At 37.6% G+C, this 22,500-nt stretch overlaps 1 protein-coding gene and 1 pseudogene across 2 annotated transcripts in view; one reads left to right on the top strand and one right to left on the bottom strand.

Moving 5' to 3' along the window:
• LOC149034392 (uncharacterized) overlaps positions 1-22,500 on the top strand; it is a 382,461-nt gene that overhangs the window by 324,759 nt on the left and 35,202 nt on the right. The window lies entirely within an intron of this gene.
• The window catches only part of LOC149034375 (uncharacterized), a 182,203-nt pseudogene continuing 180,136 nt past the window's right edge, over positions 20,434-22,500 (bottom strand). The window contains exon 5 of the transcript XR_016182953.1: positions 20,434-22,131. The product of XR_016182953.1 is annotated as an uncharacterized LOC149034375 (transcript). The remainder of the gene's footprint in view (positions 22,132-22,500) is intronic.

Here is a 22,500-nt window from a genome sequence, read left to right as displayed (position 1 = left end):
TAATATATTTCTTATAATTATCAAATTTCGTTATGGAAATATGAATAGACAAACATGCATTCACACAACATGTCCTTCAGTAATGAAATCTGCCAGAATCTAATACTGTCCTGGATTGCCTTGTATGGGGCGAAATGTTAGTGAAATAGTGAGGTAAGGGTTGTGTGCACATTGAGCTTGTTGACCAGGAAATTTCTGCCCCTTCAAGCTTTATAATGTACTAAAAACTACTACTGTTTTAATGTGCATCCACTATTCAGGCATGGAAATTATGGACAGTAAGTAACTGTATTGCAGCATAAGGAAATAAACCAATGAAAGGTGAAGCAATTTCTGAAAAAACCAGTGACATTTACTTTCCACAAAGATTTTTTTTTAGGAAAAATTAAGTTTGCAAGCCCCCGACTCATATCACTTAAAATACATGAAAGTGTAGTGCAAACCAGTTTTTGCCAGTATTTATTTTAAGTGCCTGTTAGATTTTGTCAAATCAAACGAATTGTGAAAATTGATATTTCTCCAAGACCTTTTGCAAAAAAAGAAAGGTTACAATATGCATTTGATCACTATTTTATCAGCTCTTAAAACTCACAATAATAGCCCTTGTTCTGTATTATTGAATACAGTAAAGGAGCAATTAAAGGCTGGGCACTAGCTGACTCATTGGGCAGACCCAGCAACACAGAACATAGCTAAGCCACAATGATACCCCTTGTTTTTTCTTTATTTTTCTTATAGCTAAGATACAGGCTGGACCTCATGACCCTTGCTGATCCCAATCCTAAGTGTTACTCGATCCAGGCACCACAAGAATAACTTTGAATCCTAATTTATGCTTGTTCTTGCTGGTTTTTTATGTCTTTTTCACCCTTTTACTTCCATTATCTCAGTAGTAATTCTCATTACTGTCACCATACAAGTCTTATGATGTAAGTTTGAAGAATTTGGTATTGGATTAACTATTATTCCCCTGATTGATGATTTTGAATGAATGAATGAAAACTTTATCAACATGTCAATATTTTTAGTTGTAGATTTGCTAATTGGGGACAAATAATTGGGGACACCTAAATAAAGTCAACAGCTAATAACTAGTGTACAAAAATTAATAAGTAAATGTTTAAAATACTCCACATAGTTTGCAGCAACTGCTATAGTTGTCAATGAGGTCTGAAAGGTCAATTTTTCTTATTCTGGTCTTGAATATTGCAAGGATTGGTGATCTCCTCCAATATTGCAAGGATTGGATGATGTCACAAGTTATAGGTTAACAAACTCTTTGAGTTAACCAACTCTTTGAGCTGGGGGTTCGTTTACAAAGTTTTAAAGAATTAAGAAACATGTACCATTACAGTTAAGCCTACCTCATTTAGGCCATACTGGATAATCATTGTTTTAGCTGACATAAAACATCAGTTATAATGCTGCTGTGAAGTTTGATGTTTAAAAAGCAAATATATGAAATAAATCAAACTGCTTAAACTACATTGTCCTGATGTTGTACTTACGTTTTTTCACGTGCCGGTGGGCGGCGAGCCCGTAGCCATTTCAAATATTCTTTTAAGGCTTGTGTTTCGTTTCCTGATATGTTTAGTTGTATTTTAATGCAAATTAAAATGTCGATATTACCGATACATTTTTCAGCATCGAGGACTTCTCTATTTTGAAAATAGAGCCATTTGTAACTTCAGTTTTTCTTCGCTCGACACTGGAAAGCTGTAAAATATGAGCTGTGACATTTTATTTCCTGAGCATAAGAAAGATTAGAAAATGTGTTTAGATAAATGTTAGCAATTTCAAAATCCGTAACTAATCACTTTAGAAACGAAACAAGTTTGCATTTTGCGGTCGGTCAACTAATTTTTAGCTCCGTTCTTATGTTCACTTTCCTCGTGTTTTTACTGTTCAGCTGCTTGAACAATCTAAGCCACTACTCTAATTGGCGGTTTTCCTCAATTGGGCATGGATTTGACACTCCGGGAAGCGCCCCAGAACCTTCTTCGATGTCTTATCTCGATCCTAGTAGTTTTTGCCGAATCCGCCATTTTGGATTGAAATCATGGTACATAAGAATGAAGCGAAGGCGGTTTCTCCGAAGACGGCTTCTGTACTCAGCTAACGGAACAGCGTCTTTTAACCCATCTCTCCTGGAAAACAATCTTAGCGGCGACATTCATCCACATCCTGGACCAAACTCTACTTCTAATTCTTCATCTACATCGACGAACACAAATATTAGCTTTCCTTGCAACACGAAGTCAAACATCAGGATTGCTCATTTAAATATCCGCTCCTTGAAGTCCAGGGAAGACTTCACTCTGCTAAAGGATTCCGCTGTCTCAAATAATTTCGACATCTTTACGATATCAGAGACTTGGCTGGATTCTTCAGTCAGCAACGAGAGCATTCATATTCCAGGCTACACTTTGTATAGACAAGACCGTGACCCGCACAAACCTGGCGGCGGACTATGTGTTTACATTAAGAAAAACTACAAAGTTTCATCACTGGAGAATGTATCCTCAGTTTCTGATAATAACTTTCAGCAATTGTGGCTAAAAGTGCAAAGTCGCTGTTATAAGTCATTCGTCATCTGCACAGTATATCGACCACCGAGTACTCCATTAAATTTTATAGATGATCTTGCCAACAGTCTTATCGAATCCCTCCTGTCAGGTCTTGATGTCATTATATTGGGTGACCTCAATTGCAACCTCCTTCAAGATAACGCAGAATCCCGTGCTTTAAACGATTTTTGCTCTACTTTTAACCTCACCCAATTAATCAATCAACCAACCAGAGCCACGGAGAATGGGGAATCGTTAATCGATGTTGTGATGACCACGAATGAGAAACTAATTGCTTCAAACGACGTCCCTATGTCAACTATTAGCGATCACAATCTTGTTTACATCTCGCTGAAGTTAAAAAAGCCAAGGATTAAGCCCTGTTACGTCACTATTAGAAGCTATACTAATTACAGCGCCGATAATTTCCTACGTGATCTGTCATATGCGCCTTTTCACATAATAAGCCTATTTGACGATTTCAACGATCAAGTTGATGTATTCAATGAACTGTTCTTGGAAGTACTAAGTCAACATGCTCCAGTCAAGAGGGTTAAAATTAGATCTAAACCCAACCCCTTTATAACACCAGAAATTCGTCAACTAATGAGAACGCGCGACCAATGGCGCAAACTTGCGGGAAAAACAAATGACCCTTTCCACTGGAACGGATACAGATTTTTTCGTCAAGAAGTGAAAAGGGAGATTCGTGTGGCCGAAAAAGTTCACGTCAGGACTCAGATCTTGGATAGCAATGGAAATTCTAACTCAATTTGGAAAATCATTAACCGGTGTCTACCACGTAAACAACAAGATAGTTTTATGGCTTCTGAGGATCCCACTGGGTTAGCTAACGAATTAAATGATTTCTTCACTTCCGTCGGCAGTATTACTGCTCAAAAAGCCAGGGACTTATCTTTACATCATGGACTTAATGTAAATTTGGATGTGCCGACTCCTTTACACATATCCACCGACGTTAGCCCCGAATTATTCGTTCTTCATCAAGTCACGGAAAATCAGGTAGAAAGGGTGATTAGAAGCCTACCATCTAACAAAGCTCCTGGAATGGACAAGATATCTTCTAGAATTCTTAAAGACAGTTTACCCAGTACGCTAACAACAATTACCCACATTGTGAATAACTCCTTTGTTACCAACACATTTGCACGTGCATGGAAAACAGCAGAGGTTACACCTATTCTCAAATGCGGTAATCCAGATGTCCCTAACAACTATCGCCCCAACTCATTATTACCAATAGTCTCAAAAGTCACTGAAAGGTTGGTACATGGACAACTTATGGAGCATCTAATTAGAAATAATAAACTGGCAGCACATCAGAGCGGAAATAGAAAGCTTCACTCGACAGAAACCGCTCTGTTGTACGTTACAGATCAGTAGCTCCAGGCTATGGATAACAAGAAAGTTTCCATCATGGTCTTATTGGATATGTCTAAAGTATTTGATAGTATTCGACACGACATCTTGTTATCCAAGCTACAAAATCTCGATTTTTCCCAGGGTGCGTTGAACTGGTTTCAGAGTTACCTTTCTAACCGACAACAGTGCGTTCGAATCGGTGATGCAGTTTCTAAAGTACTCCCACTTGAGTTCGGAGTTCCGCAAGGCTCTATTTTAGGTCCGGTTTTGTTTACAATCTATGTTAACGACCTCCTTTCTGTTCCTAAACGTTGTCTATCTGCCTCCTATGTTGATGATTGTAAATTGTATTTGTCCTTTTCACCTGCCGAATTACCCACGTCCATCCTCGCCTTAAACGAAGATCTTACGAGAATATCTCAGTGGTGCTGTAAAAACTCTCTTTTGATTAATCCGGACAAAACTAAGGTTCTAGCTGTTGGATTACCACAACTTTTAAAGAAACTGTCATCATTCAGTATAACACTTTTCGACAAAGAAATAACACCTGTGCCTGTCGTTAAGGACTTGGGTGTTCTTCTCGACACACACCTCAGTTATAACCAACATATCACTGAGATTGCCTCTAAATGCCTTTTTAAATTGTACCAAATTAACAGAATCAAGCACCTCCTGGATAGGAAAACACTTCTGTTAGTAATAAATTCATTTGTCTTTAGTAAACTCCAATATTGTTCAACTGTCTGGAGTAATACTAGCAGTAGCAATATTGACAAGTTACAAAAAGTCCAAAACTTTGCTGGGCGAATTATTCTGGGACTAAGAAAGTATGACCATATTTCGGATGGGTTGCGATCGTTGAAATGGCTTCCTATTAGAGAGAAACTCATTCTAAATGACGCTACTATGATACACAAATGTATTAACAAGCTTGTTCCAGACTATCTTGCTGATATGTTTAAATCACGTTCTCAAGTCCATAATAGACAAACTCGATCATCTGGTGCTTTGGATATACCTTTATGTCGCCTGTCAACAGGGCAGCGCTCCTTTGCTTTCAGAGGAGCCAAACTCTGGAACTCCTTAAATGATAACATTAAGTCCTTAAAATGCCCCAGGAATTTTAGACGTCATCTTGCAAATGTTTTATTAAGTTGATATATTATATTATATTATTGATATATATTTTTGTAATTATAATATTATTGTATTTACATTCTCAATCAATTTATATATTTGTATTTTTTTTATTCTATTGAGCTGAAAAGCCCACTTAGGGAGCATCAATAAAGTGTGTATGTATGTATGTATGTATTAATTCACATGATGGCCGCTGAAACTTGGAAAATATTTTACAATAGCTCACTCTCTATAGCAAACGAGCCATGAAGAACATAATGACTAGCTTACAGTTGGCTTGTTAGCTTAGTTGGTAGAGCATTCCATCGGCAATGAAGAGGGTTCAAATATATTGGGACAAAAAACTAGGTAACACAGAGAAAATAAAAGAACTACAATAAATACAATTTGGGTCGCTTATTTCAGGTTGAACAAGATCTGGAAATAACAAAGAAGGGCTAACAATCGCATTACCTCGAAAAAGCTGCCGGTCATCCCCGCTGCGAGTAGCATTAGCAGAAGCAGAAGTAGCATCAAACCGGGTGGATTTGTCTTTCTGCAGGCTTTATCCTACGCTTTCTTGATAGTTTTTCATTTTCCGAGTTGTCTGCGAGATTATCTTGCTCATATTCTTGGACAAAAAACCATCCAGTATCACTTTTATCGGCTAATTTAATCAATTTTTGTCGTTTGCGGATTAAAGTCAAAGAAGTTTCCAAAGATTTTTGAGCCAGAGCGTGCTCTCCTCTTCTCAGAGAATCAAGCACTGAGAAATAGTGATCTTCCACCTCCGCATTAAAGTTATCAGTAATTAACGGATGGTTATGCATGTTTTCAGCGATATGCTGATAATCATTCAAAGGACTCATTCAAGAAAAAATAAATCATGGAAATAGACCTTTTTACAGTTCCCAGCGCCATATTGGAAATGCATCCGCGCACGTGAGAACGAGGCTGGGGTTGACTCGTGTTAAATCTCTGTGAACGCTCTCATTGAAATTCATACTTAGGCAGCAAAATTGTTCGATTTTTGAGGAAAATGGATGGTCCTAGCCGAAATCTCGATAAAGCTAATTTTTCTCCCAAAAAGAAAGGAGAGTAGTGTGCCGCTTTTGGTTGTTCAAATACATTTTATGGCACCAATGGTTTGCCTACGAGCTTTCACTTCTTCAGGTTTATGCATGGAGGTATGTATTTTTGCTAAGTATTATCGTTCTATACTTATCTTATTCTCTATGAATTATGGATGAGGGTGACTATTGTTGCAAAATTAGTAAAAATTTTCAATTAGGTACCTGAATTGTTTTAAGTTCGATAGAGTTTTTTTTTCATTGCGGCAGTAAGTCAATAAGTTCAGTACTCCTCAACTGTTTACTACATGGCTTGCCTAAAACACTCCTAGCAGAGAAACTCATGGAAAGTAATTGCTTTTAATAAAATAACGAAGACACTGTATCTTCAGAGTTTTCACTTATTCTGGCAGACCCAGAAAACTGACACAAATTTGGTAGCTATTGTGACAAAAGCAGTTTTCAGTAGTTGTTGTTTTTGTTTTTTATGATAGCATAGTAATTCACTATGGATGCCACATGGAACTCTCACAGAATATTTTGTGTGCTTTATGTATCAATAAATTTGATGCTTCAAATTGGAAAAAAGAAAAAGGGAGTTTCACCAACTAAAAGAGTTCTCAACACAAAAATGAACTGACATTAAGTTTTATTATTCACAAAATTGTCCTCATAATAAGAAGTTTGATAGAAGTCTTGCAAAAAATAATTTCTCATACAATTCGATGGTCTGAAAGATTCTCTTTCAAACAAATCTTATGGTAACTGTAACAGTATAAAATAAATATCTTGATTTGGATATATTTCTCAATCTTTTAAGTATCTCAAAATTATATTATCATAACATTGGTTAACACAATGCAATAAGAACTAGTATAGCAAACCTTTGTGTCAGAAGGCCTCTGAGTGCCATGAATGGGAATATCAATTCACTGAATGTTTATGACTGACAGAAACTTAAATGTATGTAAAGGACTAGTGTGACGCTTTGACGAAAGAGGAAACTTCGAGGGGTGTCGCTATGCGTGTTTTCGAAGTGTCGCTGATGTGGGGACTATTTTACCGGTCGTAATGAAACCACGAAAACCAAGATGACTATCAACGGTGTTTATTTAGATCACGGTCACGATCACGATCGTAAACTGAAATTGCAATAATATTATAACGAAAGCATGAATGAAACGCTTTACGTGCCTATGTCAATAACGCGATTAAAATAACAACAATCAACGTGAATTAACATAAACAAATCATAAAAGGCTAAATTAAAACTACTCGAGATTCAAAGATCGGCTACACAATGACCATTAGCGGCTGATTAACAGCCCAAAGACTAAAATGTGGGCGTTACTGTGTGAGCGTCTAGTTATTTCAAAAACTCCTTCGATTTCAAGATAATTAGTTGTACTGTTGTACAACACAGTACATATGTGCGCTATCGCCCAAGGTAAAACTAAACTTAAACATATTGAAATAAAACTAACAAAATCACTTGCATATCGGTCCCGCTTGTGCCAAAGGTTTGGAACGAAAGACGAAGTTATTGCTGTTCAAGGTGAAATCTTACGAAACTCTGGCTTATAGGGACGCTAATTTAGCTTTTATATGCGCGTGGTGACGCTAAAATATCCGATTACAAACCAATAGGGAAAAGATAAACATTGTAACTACGATCGTAACTAGGCACACAAATTAAAGTAATTGACAATTGATCTAATAAAAAAAAGGCTGTTCTTTGTTCGATATCCTTAACAACTAGCATTGTTGAGATCAGTAGCTGAGGAAGCATTTCTGCTTTCTTCCTTTAACCCTTAAATACCCAAGATCTGATTGTTAATTCTCCCTTCTAGTTGCTACACATTTACTTGTAAATAAGTTATGAGAATTTGATGTAAGATCAAGATAACTTCTGCTTGATAAGTTTCAGTATTATCACTATCCGTTTGCTGGATAGCGTTTGGATATTATAGGGAGAAGTTACATGAATCAGTCACTTTTGGGAGTTTTTAAATTGTCTAATATTTTAGTCTGATTCTTTCAATGCTGTCTTGCCACCTAACAAATTACCATGAGTAGCAAACTCAAATGGTTTTCAATGTATCACGAGCATAAGTTGTCCTGGGCCAGATGGGTTTCAAAATATTATGACATCTGTTAGTTACAGTTTCCCTCATGGGTTGATAGAAAGAAGGTTATAATCAAGTGGCTGTACAGGCTCTATTGTATAGTTTTTCATAAGATACAATGTACAAATGGCAAACTGAAATACATCTTGGTAAAATGACAAAATGGGAATAACTTTAACTGAAGAATATGGTACAACAACAAGTGCAACATCAACAACAGCAGCAATAACAAATCTCCTCTACCTAGAGGGCTACAGCCTTTGCCTCGCTTTCTAAGCCATACTGAACAACTTCTGTGGTACTTCCTGTGATGCGTTCCTCTTAACACGATGTGGCAATATTCTCGTGAAACAACAAGGTAATCGTAAAGCTGAATGAAATTAATCTCAGGTAAATTACGGAGATCGCTCGACCATCCAAGGACTGAAATCCTTACCATAGTTGCTTCGTATTTGAGGTCGCTCTGGTTTTTTTCTAGGTCCTAGACATCTGTAAGAAGTTCCCGGTTTTCTCCACTGCTTGATGGAAGGACGTATCACATCAGCAAAGCATGAACTTTCGACACTAAGTCGGCTCTAATTCCGCCCGTCGATTTTGAATTAGATTTTAAAATCTCCCTGAGATCTTTTGCTTCGAGTTTCTGGATGTCATCTAATGACGAGATTTCCATACTGTTGTATTGTATGTAGGGAGAAATCGCATTGAAAAGTAAATTAGAACGTGAAATGTCAGCATATCAGCTGTTTGGAAGAACAGAAAGAGAAAAATACCTTAATGCCTTTCGCTGAGCGTGGTGAGCTTGCTTGACAGCACATAGTTTCCTCCTTAATTGCGACTCAACACTATTCTGAACTCGTCAGAAACGTATTTTTATTTGCTCAGCTAATGTAATGTTCGCAACATCATTACCATAAAAATAGTAGCCTTGTGAAACTGTAACTTCGATGAACATTTAAAATATACATCGGACTTCCATTCCAAAGTATTGTGAAGCGCTGAAGGCGATTGAAAGCTAATGCAATGATGTTCTCTTGGTTTTTCCGATGATGTTCACTTGCCGCAGATACATGGTAACCAGAAATTATTGCTGTATGGTGAACAGCTTGTTCTGGATTCATTCCATTGTATGATTGTTCTTCTGGTTGTCATGTTTTGTTCACCTCTAAAATCTAACACCATCGACCGTGTATTTGCTTTCCACAATTTCGGAAATGCTATAAGGAGTGGTGGGGATTTCGAGAGAAATTTATGATAAATTCAACAGAAACATTGATACCAGTGATAAGGTTTGTTTTGTCTGCGGTAAAGAACTGCACTTGACTTGAAGATTAGCCTTAGTTGGTTTATAAAGGACATTCAACTCTTTAAAAACATGTTTCGATAGTTCTTCTGTCATCTTCAGTTCTGAATAATACAAAGTACTGAGTTGAATTTAAAGCCTATGACAAAATGCTGATTGGACAAAACAAATAATAGTAACAGAACAATGTATGCATTTACAAGGAAAGTTTTGAATTAACATGATAAAGTTGATGATTAAGAGTAGGTTTCTCGCATTGAATGTGGTAGCTTCTTTGATTTTAAGTTGAAAAGTTTTGGAAGCGTGATCCAAGATGCTAAAACACACATCAAAACAAGCGATGAGTGGAAGTCTGCGAGGGGGTCTGTTCCGTGTCAAATTGTTGGACTTGACACTAAAGAATCATTTGGTTGCTGTTGCAAAGCACCTGTGGTTGAATAAATTTGCTCACATTGTTTTGAATCTTTCAAGATTTTAGAAAAGGAAAAACGTGGAAAATCATCTGACAGTTTTTTTGCTTGGTTGTTTTTGTTTTTAGAAAACTCAAACCGTGAGATCCGGTAGTGAGGACTCACGTAACACCCTTCTTGATAAATTCCCTTAAAATCTGGCATCTGACCCGTAAATCTTCTTCTGTGGTCAAATCTTCTCTCTGCAAATTCGCTTGAAAGAATTTTTTGATAAATCAAGAGCACGCCCCCAAGAGAATTACTAAAGAGATCTTAGCAGTGAAAGGGTTCACAAATTTCCCATGATAAAACCTTTCAAGATCCGCACTAAATTCCAATGTTAACTTCTTTGCAGATGGCTTCCTCTGTTTCAACATAATAAAAGAGATGATGAACACTAAAAGAGATGATGACGGAGCTGCAGAAAGCTGGCGAATGGATGTGCATGTCCAAAGAGTCTTCACCTTTCTCTGCAGCCGAGGACTTGCCCAGTGATTGCTGGGAGTTCGTTTACAAAGTTTCGAAGCACTAAGAAACATGTAGCATGGCAGTTAAGCCTTGCTCATCTAGGCCATAATAGAAAATCATTGTTTTAGCTGACTTGCAACAACATTTATGATGTTGTTGTGATGTTTTGATGTTAAATCAAAAGCAAGTACATGAAATAAATCAAACTGTTCAAACGACATTGTCCTGAAGTTGTACTTACAGTTTTGCACGTGTCGGTGGGCGGCGAGACCGCAGCCATTTCAGTTTTTTTTGTCACGGCTTGCATTTTTTTTCCTGATATTCTAAATGGCATTTTTATACAAATTAAAAACTCGAAAATATAGATGCCTTTTTTAAATTTAAACACAGCGGTAAAAATAAAAGCTTTTAAGTTGGCTTGTTAGCTCAGTTGGTAGAGCGCTACACCGGTATTGCAAAGGTCATAGGTTCAAATCCCGTACAGGCCTGAATTTTTTTCAGGTCCTATTTTCAACTACTCGTTTCAGTAGTGTTCGTAGCTGCGAGGATCTCTTAATTTCATCTCTTCACCGCAGTGCAAATATATGAAATTCATATATCTAAAATCTTCATTCATTACTTGGATGGTTTATTTGGACCCAACACAATGACCTGCTCCCAGTTTGCTTGTTAGCTCAGTTGGTAGAGCGCTGCACCGGTATTGCAAAGGTCATGGGTTCAAATCCCGTACAGGCCTGAAGTTTTTTTCAGGTCCTATTTTCAACTACTTCCACGACTAAAAATATTTTTTTCTGCTCGGAAGAGGGTTGCATCAAGTCCTATCAACGCCATTCGTCATTACAGAAGCATCTCGAATGTGGGAGACACAAATATGTTCTTGAATATGAAACTCTTTATGACCGCGCCGTGCTAGGGTATGCCTCTAGACTGGAGAAGGGACCGGGTGCTGTACCGGAACTGCGGGACATGGAAACCACCCCGTCATCGTCTGTAGCTTCTGTTGAAATGGGATGGGCCTTAAAACAGAGTCGTTCTCGCAATATCCGTTTCACTGATAAGCAAAAGTTTTAAATCGTATACCGTTACTGGCACTGGTGAATAATTGTACTAGACAGAACGATGAGAGAATATCCCTGCAGAAACAAACTTCAAATGATAAAAGACAAAGTAATTTAACAAAACTGGGTATAACTATGTTATTTGTTTCTGAAAAAGTTCTGCTGTTCGATCCGAAGTCATTTCGAAGGCAGGAATACTCCCGAACTCTCTGGTCACGCAATCTACATATTGCGTGATTTTATGTTTTCCGTGTGCTAAGAGTTTCTTGCCTAGGGAGAAGACATTTGCTCAAAGAAAAATTTACGTAATTTTGAAGATCATTCCTTCGGCAGTTTACATACGTAATTTGGTGGAATTCTGAATAATGGCACATGGTGAAAAAAGAGGTTTTCTTCACCGACACTTTTTTGTAACGGAAGAGAGCACATTGTTTTTTCGCATGGCTAAAAGCTTCTAAGTAACCAATTCCTACACAACTTACCTTTTACAGAAGACGAAGAGTCTATAAAAGAGCATACGTTGGTTAGATTTCCCTTGACTAAATATCTTTGAAATGCGAAGCGAGCGAAAGTGTTCAATTTTCGACACGTTATGACCCGATCCATCGATTCTAGAGGGTGAAAGCGAAAAGTTCGTTGTTAAGGATATCAAATAAAAGAACAGTTTTTTTATTAGATCAATTATCAATTACTTTGTGTGCCTAGTTACGATCGTAGTTACAATGTTTATCTTTTTCCTATTGGTTTGTAATCGGATCTTTTAGCGTCACCACGCGCATATAAAAGCTAAGTTAGAGTCCCTTTAAGCCAGAGTTTCGCAAGATTTCGCCTTGAATAGCAGTACCTTCGTTCTTTCGTTCTAAACCTTTGGCACAAGTGGAACCGATATGTAAGTAATTTTGTTAGTTTTATTTCAATGTGTTTAAGTTTAGTTTTTCACCTTGGGTGATAGCACACATTTGTGTTGTACAATAGTACAACTAATTATCTTGAGATCAAAAGAGTAATTTGAAAGAACTAAACGCTCAGACAGCAACGCCCACATTTTAGTCTTTGGGCTGTTAATCAGCCGCAAATGTTCATCGTGTAGCCGATCTTTGAATTTCGAGTAGTTTCAATTAAGCCTTTTATGATTTGTTTATGTTGATTTACGTTAATTGTTGTTATTTTAATCGCGTTATCGACATAGGCACGTAAAGCGTTTCTTTCATTCCTTTCGCACCAATTCAAGTAGATTCATGCATTCGTTATAATATTATTGTAATTTCAGTTTACGATCGTGATCGTCTTTGTGATCGTCTTCGTCATTGTCTTCGTGATCTGAATAAACACCGTTAACCGTCATCATGGTTTTACTACGACCTGTAAAATAGTCCCGACATCTGCGACACTTAGCAAACACGCCACATTCGTTTTTCTCGAAAAAAAAAAACACATTTGAGGAAAAAAAATACACAGTCTTTCTTGTCTTACTAGGGTCTACTTGTGTGCAAAATATGAGACAATTTGAATTTTTGACCCTTGCCATAAAAATTTCATTTTTGTTTGATTTTTGCACGGATGTCCTCTTAAAATCTCGAAAATATACAGGTAGATGACTTTTTTTTTTAATTTAAACACAGCAATAAAAATAAAAGCTTTTAAGGTGGAACGGATAAGAACCGAGACTCGAGAGAAATTTAGGGTCAAGACGGAAAAGAAACTGCTTATCCACTGAACAACTCAGGGGTCTTAGTATTGACTGAAACATTCAACGCAAACTCAAAACTTGTTTTAGAAGCGCACATCTAATACAATCCTTGGTTTTTACTTGAGGGATATTACAGTTTACCTCCGAAAGACGAAAGACCCCCAAACCCTTTTGAAAGGTTTCAGCATCGTGGAGTTCTCTGTTTTGACAATAGAGCCATTTCTAATTTCGGTTTTTCTTTGCTCGACACCGGAAATCTGTAAATATGAGCTATCATGTGACATTTTATTCCCTGAGCACAAGAAAAATTAGAAAAATGTGTTTAGATAAATGTTAGCAATTTCAAAATCGAAAACGAATTACTTTGGAAGCGAAACAAGACAGCGAATGTTTACATTACTTCATGGCCGCCATGTTGACACCCTTTGCATGGGCACCAACTTGGCGTTCCCATCCGAAGCGCTATAAAATCATGTCAGACATTCAGGCTAATAACTCATCAGGAGAAATGGCTACAGACCTGAAATTTGAGAAATATTCTACAATAGCTCATTCTTTCTAGCAATCGTTCTATGAAGACAACAATGAAAAACGGCGAAGACTACAACCAACGTGAAGGACCACAAAAATATAACTAATAATAATCAAAGATTGGTAAAGTGCGTTCCATCTTTAGTAAAAGTTTTCTATTTTTATTTTATTGATTGCGCAGAGAAAATAATCGGTGTCTTCAGCTCAAGGCGGCAAAGGAAACATTTGCAAGTGAGATCGAGGCTATTTGTGCCACATAGCCAGCCAGCCAGCCAGTCAGCCGGTCCAAAATGGCGCCCAGTGCCTGAGGAACTAGTCCATAAAACCCTCAAGAGTGAACGACACGATTAGTATGCGTTCCCCTTCGTCGAACGCAATTATATGACGAGGCAACGTTTTCTCTCGAGATTCCAGCAATGCAGATGCAGCGGTCCTATGAATGAAAGAAATCTCAGAACCAGACTGAAATGACTTTATAAGTGCAGAATTGATATCTGTGTCGTGTTTGTTAGCGCTTCTGTTACATGTCCAAAACTGAATATTTAATTTATTGCAATCACTAAATACGTACAAGGCGTGCAAAGGTGTAAACTATACAAAGGTCCGTGCAATATTATGGTAATACACGTTGGTGCAACGAGGCATGTGATACATAGTTGTGTTACATGTTCATAAAACGTTGGATATACGAGGACACTTTACCTGCTTTGAACAGTAAATTTCGTAGGCTTGAAAGAAATATACGCTCTCCAAAGGAATGCTTCCAAAGTCAACGTTAGAAAATTCCTAGATGTAATAAAGAAAAAAGAAGTCACTTACAAAGACAACTGAAATGTGCGTTAGAAAAACAAAATTTGGCCCCTCAACATATTTCAGATTTGTGCTGTTATCTTCTAAACGTATCTGGGGGTATACCCTACGGTATACATGAAGCGTTCGAGTAATCAGAACTGGGATTTGGATCCAATTTTGCAAGCTTTCTCTGCAAATTTTTAAGAAGGTTCTCTGGATAAACTTGGAATTCTGACCAGCATAACTTTTAAACGATACTTGACATAAAGGCTTGACAGCTCTGTTATTTACAGTTCTTTCTAGATTCCTTGATAATTCATGTACTCTCTGACACAGAGTCTGTCACGTGACCCTTCAATATAAAAGCTACCTGATCGTTAAGAAAGTCATTCAAGGTCTTTTCACTTCAGAGAACGCCACACTCTCAACTGACAAATTACAAACGAAATTCTGTTTTTGATGGTGTATACTGTGGCGGCAGTGATGTTCCTACTTGCACTCAGTTCATATTGCGTTGTAATAACAAACAAAATACTGCGAAAAAAATGCGTGCCTACAGTACCATCCACCAAAATTGTCAGGCCAACGAACCCGATGTCAATCATCCATGACCAAATATAGTCATAACATGAGATTAGTCAACCCACTCTGTGCAGTGAATCAAAGATTTTGATTGTTCACACAAGCAGCTATGACCGCATGGGTCTATAGCTGCTCGCTTGTATACATTTCTAGATCAGGTACACATGGTTTTAGTTCGGCTACACGACTCTCAAACGTCGCAACCTCAAGACAGCTGTGCACCCATGAACAGATTCAAAGCCATCACTCCCCAAGCTTATTGAAGCAGAGATATAAAAAACCGTTGATTCAATCAATTCCTTTTCATGATATTTTCTTCCATCATCTGATATCTCCATGTTCTATACAGGGTATCCACTGGTTAACCATACTGTCACTTTGAATTAACAATTAGTTTATACTTTAGCGTGCGCTCATGGCCGATATATGGGAAGTTTAGACAGCGACAGAGAAGTTGCTCGAGGCGTCGTTTTAAAAATTTCCACGCGCTCCACGTCTCCATGAACGCACGTATGAACCAAGTGTTTTATATATATTGTTTTCTAGCAATTTAAATCTACTAAGAAAAGACGGCGCTCCATAAATGCAAAACAGATCGAATTTTTACTAAAAAAATTTCTAAAGAGATAACAGTTTGACAACTTGCTCTTAAACTAAAACAAATAACAGTTTTAGCCAAAATGTACCTTTGAGTATTTTAAAATCTTATTGCCAAGTATTCTGTACTACTTTTATCTAAGATTTTGATCAATGGAGAACGGAGAATGGAGCCATTTAAAAATTCTGACCGCTGGGCTTTTGGTCCGTGCCCGGCAATCTGATCAGAGTGTTGACAACCGAGCAATATTATAGGCTGCACGGTACGGAGAATTTGTCCACTAAAAGCCAACTATCTTTGACATTTCTAAACAAACATCTGATAATTTTAACAAGTTTGAAAGAACCTGTCGGTGGAAATTCTCTGAAAATTTCTGACTGCCAGACATTTCATCTATTTTAGAACGTACCTGGTTGCAGGGCATTTAGAGACAGGGTATTCTGAAACTAGAAAAATTGATAGTTATAGCCAAAATGTTCTTTTAAGTATTTTGAAATCTGATTTTCGAGTATTCTCTAATATTTTTATCTAACATTTTTTATAAAGAAAAACTAAATATACCATTTATGAGCGAAAAATGTCTGAATTCTTTGCGTTTAAGCGAAATGCGTAATAGAATGGCCATGCTTAAGTCATTGTCTACCTTTTTTAGACGTCGAGGTCTAAAATAACCATTCAAGGCCAGGAGATTGGCATGCCCGCCCATGCCTATCTCTAGTGACTATATAAGCATGTACTTCATAGTTCATTTTGTAGCATGCGCGACACAAATCAATAAAAATTATTCAGAGAGAATCAAATTGTAAGAGTCGAAGAAATTAACCAGAGTTCCACAGGGTGGGGTAAAATTGGATGTAAGTAGAATTGATTGTGTATTAGAGAACTGAGAAAGGCAGATCGAGAGTCCTTGGTGCCTTTCGCTGAGTATGGTGGGCTTGATAGGGCATAGTTTTCTCCCTAAGTGCGACCCAACATTATTCTGAACTCTTCAGTAACGTTTTCGTTTTGCTCAGTTACTGTAATGTTCACAACATCACTAGTATGAAAATAGTAGCCTTGAAACTGTAATTTCAGTGAAAATTTAAAATTTACATTGGACTCTTCCATTCCAAGTATTGTGAAGCATTGAAGACGAGTGAAAGCGAATGCAATGAAGTTCTCTTAGTTTTTCCGATGATACATGGTTTTTTGCCGCAGATACATGGTAACCAGAAATTAGTGTTGTATGGTGAACAGCTTGTTCTTGATTCATTCCACTGTATGATTTTTGTTCTGATTGTCATGTTTTGTTTACTTTGAAAATCTAACACTATCGACCGTGTATTTGCTCCCCACAATTTCAGAAATACTATTAGAAGTGGTTAGGATTTTGAGACAAATTTATGTTAAATTCAACTGAAACATTGATACTAGTGATAAGGTTTGTTTTGTTTGCGGTAAAGAACTGCACTTGACTTGAAGATTAGCTTAATTGTTTTATAAAGAACGTTGAACTCTTTAAAAACATGTTTCAACAGCTCTTCTGTCATCTTCAGTTCTCAATAATTCAAAGTACAAAGTTGAATTTAAAGTGTGTAACAAAATGCTGATAAGACCTCTCACATTTTCAGACATCTACATAATTCTCCATTATGTTGCACCCTTTGTTCTGATAAGTGTTTCAGCATCTTGGATCACGCTTCCACAACTTTTCAACCTAAAATCAAAGAAGCTATCCACATTCAGCGGAAGAAACCTACACTTAATCATTAACTTTATTATGTTAATTTAAAACTTTCCTTGTAAATGTATACGTTGGTGTGTTACTATTGTTTGTTTTGTCCAATCAGCGCTTTGTTACACACTTTAAATTCAACTTTGTACTTTGTATTATTCAGAACATTCAACTCTGTAAATCACAGCAGTTATTCATTGCTCGTTGCCAGGTAGAAGGCTAAGCTATAAATTTTTTCAATTTGTTACTCAAAGAACAGCTTGGCGAAGAACGTGGAAATGAATTGCTTTTGTCAACCCCGTATTCCAAGGATCGCTTTGCCAGTCAATCATCAACCCTGCAGAGTGGTTCAAAGGCGATTGACGTGTTGGCAGCTGACTAGCGATAACAAGCACATGTAAAAAAGTTCTCGTAATTTTACACGTGTTCTGTTAAGGCTTTTCCCAAGGCTGAAAATCATTACAAAGCACCGCACTTCACATAATAAAAGCCTTCATCAGACAAGTGTATATGACATTTTGCATTTTGTTCCTCAATATAGAATGGATGAGAAGCAGTTAAAAGCAAGCTTAATGAAGTATTTCGGAGAGACGGCAGCAAAAATAACCAAAGAAGCAACCGAAGTTGAGATCAAACGCATTTATGCTGCATGGTCAGCAACATATGACGAGGTACTCTAAAATAGTAAAATAATAATAATAATGGTCTGGGCTACCATGTGGCACATTGCCGTTTGACCCACCCGACACCTGATTCATTATTCACGGTTGCGATTCGTGAATGTTTCGGTACTACCGGAACATTCGGGCAATATTCATAGATCCTAATTAAGGGAATGATTGTGCATTCTTAGTTCAAAACTTATTTAGTTTACCTTGTTCCCCAATATTTTCATTGTTTAAGTTCAAATTTTTTAGAGCAAAATCTCGATTTTGATTGAAAACAGATCAGCTTTTCGGGTTCGTAAAGTTACAGGAGCTCTCGAGGAAAAGGGGCTCAAGGCGACACCAGACTTGTGTCGTATTTATCGAACATCTAATCTTAATAACCGGCTTGGATTTTCTCATCATATAGGAACATTCAGCGGCGCGCACTTCATATTTCAAGCAATATCATCCAGAATACAGCACTGTCCTTGTTCATTGAAAATTTGGCTCCTGTACATAGAGCTGTACAAGTAATTAACTAGTACGAGTTCAAAACCGGTTAGGCTTAAACGAAGAAAAAACTATTTCAGCCAGCATACCTAGATGATAAAATATTTACAAGGGAGTTTTTTCGCTTAATAATCCGGAGGTTCAGCTTTGAAATTGGACGACCTAACAACAGTTCAAACCCCTTCTGCCATAAATATCCAGTTTAAAAGCTCAAGGAATCGCAAAATTCCCCCCCTTTCAAGATTTATTTTGACACTCATGTATAGTTCTAGTCCGAGAGTTTTTGTTGTGGATTGGCTGTCTGTCAAAGAACTGAACCAGAGGGGAACTTATAAAAAGAGATACTTAAAGTGTCTATGACACGAATTTTTTTTTTTGATTTTCTGGTTGATAGCGGTATTCAAAATTAAAATTAATCGACCTTAGCGCCTGGCGAGTTCTCCTTGTTCACTTTTTTGTGCATTGAAAGTATGATTTGGTGGCCAAAAAGTGTACCCCTAAAGCGCGCGGCCAAAACGATCGTATTACATAGCTGTGACGTGGGAAACTGCGAAGACACGTCGGCAACTATAATGAAGAGAGGAGAAATTCAGAGGAAAGGACGAACGTATTGCGTGGCCGGAGTGCCAAATGATGTTAGCTACAAGAATAATACACATATACCGAGTATTTCTATACACTACTTTCTAAAGGATGAAGCTGTGTGGCCAAAATGGATACGTTTCGATCGTTGTCATCGAGGAGATTTTACTCTTCAAAGTCATCGGCCTTATGCTCCGTACCGGCTTCGAAGATGGCTCTTACTAACACATACCACTAGTCAAATCAGGGGAAGATAACCAATGAATTCAGCTAAAAATAATGCCGATTAAGGGGGTCTCGGTTCCCACACCGAACACGATCGTTCAACATTCTTCTCGGCTGGCATTTCGCAAGCGAAGAATGGCGAGCTCCTTATTTTTGTCTATTTCACGCGCTAGAGATGTACTTACATTCCTTTTCTTTCCACATGACTACATTTGCGCTTTTCTTATCGTATGAAAATCGAACCAATTCTTGTTTCCATCGTATTTTAGTAACAGAACTACATCATTTGTAATAAAGTTCAAGCCTTTTCCCGAACTGGCCGATATCCTGTTGCGTGAACAGTGTGAAACCTCTGGCGGATACTGACATAAACACAAGCTCGAAGCGGCTGTGCATTCTCCTAACCTAGGTTTCCGAAAATCAATCCCATAAATTCGAGCCATAAATTCTCCCTGCTCTTAAGAAACTAAAGGTAGCAACAGTGGCAATGTCATTGTGATAACAACACTGCAGTGAGGTAAATAAAGAAACACAAGTGTTATTGAATTGGATAGTAGCGGGTCCAAGTGCTGTGTGAAAGTCGATGCGTATGAAATATTCATTTACCCATTGGGTGAAATGGGCCATATAGCAATGCTGCACTTAAACTAAAGAAGTTTCTCTCTATTAAAATCCCTCCTTGAGATGAACTTGATTAACTTGTAGAGCTTGCTGAAGGTAAGTATACATCGCTATCGGTAGTAATTTCAAAAACTCCGTGTCATAGGCACTTGAAGGTGATTCCTCAGAGAAAAAGGATCACAGAACAATTTTTTTCTAAAACGTTCCTTACATGTTCCCTACCAATATCTGTCTCGAAAAATACCAAAAAAAAAGGTAACCGTGTTTGCTTTAGAGATATGATGGGCCAAACTTATGCCTGTACTGACACTAATCACGCGCGTCATTTCATCGGTTCACGGTACATTCTGCGGTAGTTGGAACCAAAGGTTTTTAAAGTAACATTTCAAAAACAACGGTCTCTCTTTTCGGGAGTTATTCTTGTCAATGCAGTCTGGATGGATTTTAAGTCCGGAAAATTTGGCTTCGATATTTCTCAATTTGCAGGTAACTGAAAATTTGAGTTGATGTAAACAAGGTGGTTCTTAATTGAAATTAAGTTTCAGTTACTTAAGCATCCTAACCTTGAAGAGAAGTGACAATCGCAAGGAATTTAATATTTAATAATTAAGACGTTACTTCTCTACAAGATTAAACACTCGATAAAATTTCGGGCGACATGACTTAGGATTTCGGGCGACATGACTATGAATTTCAGGCAACATGACTATGGTTTTGGGCGACATGACTTCGGACGAGATGACTTTCGGGCGACTTGACCGTAAACCCTTTTGGAGAGCGTTGATTTCTTTCAAGCCTTCGAATTTTACTGTTCAAAACAGGTTAAGTGTCCTCGTCTATCCAACGTTTTATAAACACGACACAAATATCAATTCTGCATTTATATGAGACCTCTTTCATTTATAAGACCGCTACATCTGCATTGCTGGAATCCCTTCAGAAGAAAACGGATCTGCTAAGAATATTCCTAAATGTGAGTGGTAACTTGACTTTCGTAGAGTAAAATTTCAATATTTCACGGGTACTTTTCTATTTTTACATCAGTTAGCATGGAATCAAGCCAAATTTTCAATGACACCCTCATTGACATCTTTTGTTTTCCCATTACTTGTCTGCTTGATGTCATATTGATATTGTAAGGAGAAATTCTGTCTTGGTCACTCATGGGAGTTAAAAGGTTAACCTGTAACCTGTAACCCCAAGCGTACTCTCGATGTATCTAGAAATTCATTGAGCGAATTTGCAGAGAAAAGATTTGACACCAGAAAAAGATTTAAGGGTCAGATGCCAGATGTTAAGGGAATTTGTCAAGAAGGGTGTTACGTGAGTCTTCATTACGGTTTGAGTTTTCAAAAACACAAAAATAACCAAGCAAAAAACTTGCCAGAGGATTTTACACGTTTTTCCTTTTTTACAATCTTCATATGTCCTTAATGTAAAATCATCCTTTTTTTCATTTCTGTTAAAAAATATTATTATATCCTCAAAGGTTTATCAAAGTATGATGCTTAAAGGCTGGTGTCCGTTTTTGTTGTAGTTGTTTTTTTAAAAGCGTTTGAAAGATTCAAAACATTGTGAGCAAATTTATTCAACCACAGATGCTTTGGAACCGCTACCAAATGATTGTTTTTGTGTCAAGTCCAACAATTAGCCACAGAACAGACTCCCCGCGGACATCCGTGGGTCAATTATATTTGTGCCTCGGTAAACTCCTACGAAAGACCCACCAGTTTGAACCATTCTTATCATCTCCACGAAAGCAGATGAGCCGATACGTCCTGTAAGGAGCGCCCCACCACAAATCAAAGCATCGAATTGCCCTGATTTAATGTGATCGGCTGCCCGTTCAAAGACGTGCAGATGAACTCAGTATAGACCTCTTTCTTTTTTGCTTCCTTTAACATCTCAGCTGTGATGTTCAAAGCACATAGGTTGGTGTATCCGAGTTTCTTGAGCTCAACTCCAATCAGCCCTGTTCCGGCTCCAGCGTCAATGATTTTGATCTGATCCTTTGCCTTGTCTTGGTAAACTTCTTTAAGGGCGTTATGCAAAGATTCGGCCAGTGGCTTCGAATATGAAGCGCGAACCGCTGTACATTCCTATATGATGAGAAAGTTCAAGCTGGTTTTTAAGATTAGGTGTTCGATAAATACGACACTAGTCTGGTGTCGCCTTGGGCCCCTTTTCCTCGAGAGGTGCGGTAATTTTATGGACCCAAAAAGCTGATCTGTTTTCAATCAAAATCGAGACATTTCCTTAAAAAATTTGAACTTAAACAATGAAAATATCGGGACACAAGGTAAGATAAACTAGTTTTTGAGCTAATAAGGTACATGAAAAGATTACTCAGTTCTGATTGGTTAAGATAAATGAAGTTTTCAGATAATTCAATGCAGAAGAGAGTTGATTCAGTACAAAGAAGTAGCAAACCAGACCGAATAATTCCCTGAACTCTTTATTCGGATTTT

The sequence above is a fragment of the Pocillopora damicornis genome, chromosome 14, assembly GCF_964200805.1.
Source record: "Pocillopora damicornis chromosome 14, jaPocDami1.2, whole genome shotgun sequence".
Classification (NCBI taxonomy): Eukaryota; Metazoa; Cnidaria; class Anthozoa; order Scleractinia; family Pocilloporidae; genus Pocillopora; species Pocillopora damicornis.
Note: the sequence above shows the minus strand (reverse complement) of the source record. Positions and strands in the feature narration are given on the sequence as shown.